Genomic DNA, 2,397 nt, shown 5'->3' on the forward strand with positions numbered 1-2,397 from the left:
GAACAATGATACAGCAGTATCTCATTGTAGATTTTCATTCTCACATTCTCTAATGAACTTAAATACCCTTTAATATGTTCTTGACTTTTTGGATATCTTCTATTTTGAAGTGTCTGTTCAATTGGGTACTCATTTTAAAAATATTTACTTATACACATAAGAGTTCTTTATATATTACGTAAAATCGTTCTTTTCAGTGTATTAATTTGTTAAGGCTGCCATAACAAAGTGGCAGACTGAGTGACTTAAACAACTGAAAGTTATTGTCTCACAATTCTACAGGCTACAAGTCTAAGATTAAGGTGTTAGTAGGGTTCCTCTCCTTGGCTTGTGAATGTTTATCGCTCACTGTGTCTTCACATGATCTTCCCTCCATGCGTGCCTGCATCCTAGTTTCCTCTTCTTATAAGAACACCAGTCATACTGGATTGGGGTTCACCCTAAGGAACCCTATTTTAATTCAATTATCTTTTACAGACCCTATCTCCAAATACAGTCGCACTCTGATGAATTCAGCATATTAATTTGGGGGTGCACACAATTCAGCTCATAACAACTAGCTATATGGTATTCAATTTTTTTCCTCACATTCAGTGAGTTGCACCCTTCTCTCTCTTAATAGTATCTTTTTGATGAACAGAGCTCTTAATTTTTTTTTTTTTTTTTTGTAGTTAGCTATTTAATGAGGTTCTTAAGACATTTAGAACACCAATTTGTGAGGATAAATTCCATTCGTCAGGGCAAAAACAGATCGCAGGTAGCCCTGGAGCTGAGGAACAGCTTTGATTTTTGGTAGAATTTGTGAGTCCACAGCTTTCTGATCAATCTTGCGCTGCTCTGTAATCTCGTATTTCTCTTTATCTGCGTCGAAGATCTCACCTTCCTGGTGTCTGGGCTTCCGCAGCTTCTTCTTCTTGAAGTAAGCATCAGTAAGATGTTTTGGGATTTTGACATTACTGATACCGATTTTGGTTGAGGTGGCAATGACAAATTTCTGGTGCGTTCTTCGTAGAGGAACTCGATTGAGAACCAGAGGTCCAGTCACAAGTAACAAGCCACTAGCCAGCTGCTTCAGGAAAACCACCCTCTTGCCCCTGTGGCGTCCAGTGAGTATGATCAGAATGGTCCCGGGGGTAATGCTGGCTCGCAGTTTTCTCACGTGCTGACTGAAGGGTTTTTTGCCGTGGCTCAACAGCTTTCGAGGCACATCTTCAGTAGGATAATATCTAGGCATTCTGAGAAGTTTAACCACCCGGGTACCGCCGTTCTTGTCACCACCAACTGGTTTTGTAAGAGTTGCAAGAACCTTCTCCTTCTTTTTCTTTTCAACCTTGGATTTAGCGGCTGAGTACTTCCTCTTGTACATGGCCTTTCTGGAATACATGGCAGATCAGGAATACCTGCCAATTCCTCTGACAAGGACAGGGTTGCGGCTGCAATGGGGCTTCCCCTTCTTGGGCTTCTTAGCCTTGAGGTTAGTTACCCTTTTTCACCTTGCCACCAGCATGAGCCTTCTTGGCTTCCGGTTTCTTCTCTTGAGTATCTGGCTTCTCAACTTTTTCACCCGCCATCTTGCAAGATGGGAAAGAGCCAGAGCTCTTAATTTTAACATAGTCAAATTCATTATGTTTTTATGGTTAGAATGTTTTGTGCCCTGTTTAAAAAAAAAAAAAAAAAAAGCCAACCTATCTCAAGGTCTTGAAGACCTATTTTTTTTCCTCTAAAAGTTTTACTGTTTTTCTTTCACATTTAAATCAGTCATCTATTTGGAAATAAGTTTTGTGTACAGTGTGAGGTCAGGGTTGACATACAATTTTTTCTTTTTTTTTTTTGAGACACAGTCTCGCTTTGTCGCCCAGGATGCAGTGCAGTGGCAATCTTGGCTCACTGCAAGCTCCACCTCCCAGGTTCATGCCAGTCACCTCCTGAGTAGCTGGGACTACAGGTGCCTGCCACCATGCCCGGCTAATTTTTTGTATTTTTAGTAGAAATGGGGTTTCACCGTGTTAGCCAGGATAGTCTTAAATCTCCTGACCTCATGATCTGCCTATCTCAGCCTCCCAAAGTGCTGGGATTACAGGCGTGAGCCACCGTGCCCGGCCTGACATACAATTTTTTCAATATGGACGTCCAGTTGGTCTAGCAGCATTTATTGAAAGACTGTCCTTTTTCCAACTGCGTGGCACTTCACCTTTGTCAGAAATCAATGACTGTATTATTTGTAGGTGTATTTCTGGACTCTAGTCCATTCCACTGGTTAATGTGTCTATCCTTATGCCTACATCACATTCTTTTATCTATTGTTTAATAACAGGTCTTGATATCTAGTAAAGTAGGTTGCCCATATATCTTTTTCTTCAAGTTTGCCCTGACTACCCTGTCCTTTTGAATTTTCAT

At 40.9% G+C, this 2,397-nt stretch overlaps 1 pseudogene across 1 annotated transcript; it reads right to left on the bottom strand.

Annotated features, from left to right (window-relative positions):
- Nucleotides 1-649: 649 nt before the first annotated feature.
- Nucleotides 650-1,582, bottom strand: LOC113224747 (annotated as a pseudogene). The gene has a single exon (XR_003309351.1). The product of XR_003309351.1 is annotated as a 60S ribosomal protein L6 pseudogene (transcript).
- Between the last annotated feature and the right edge of the window lie 815 nt (nucleotides 1,583-2,397).

The sequence above is a fragment of the Piliocolobus tephrosceles genome, unplaced genomic scaffold (genome assembly GCF_002776525.5).
Source record: "Piliocolobus tephrosceles isolate RC106 unplaced genomic scaffold, ASM277652v3 unscaffolded_46552, whole genome shotgun sequence".
Classification (NCBI taxonomy): domain Eukaryota; kingdom Metazoa; phylum Chordata; class Mammalia; order Primates; family Cercopithecidae; genus Piliocolobus; species Piliocolobus tephrosceles.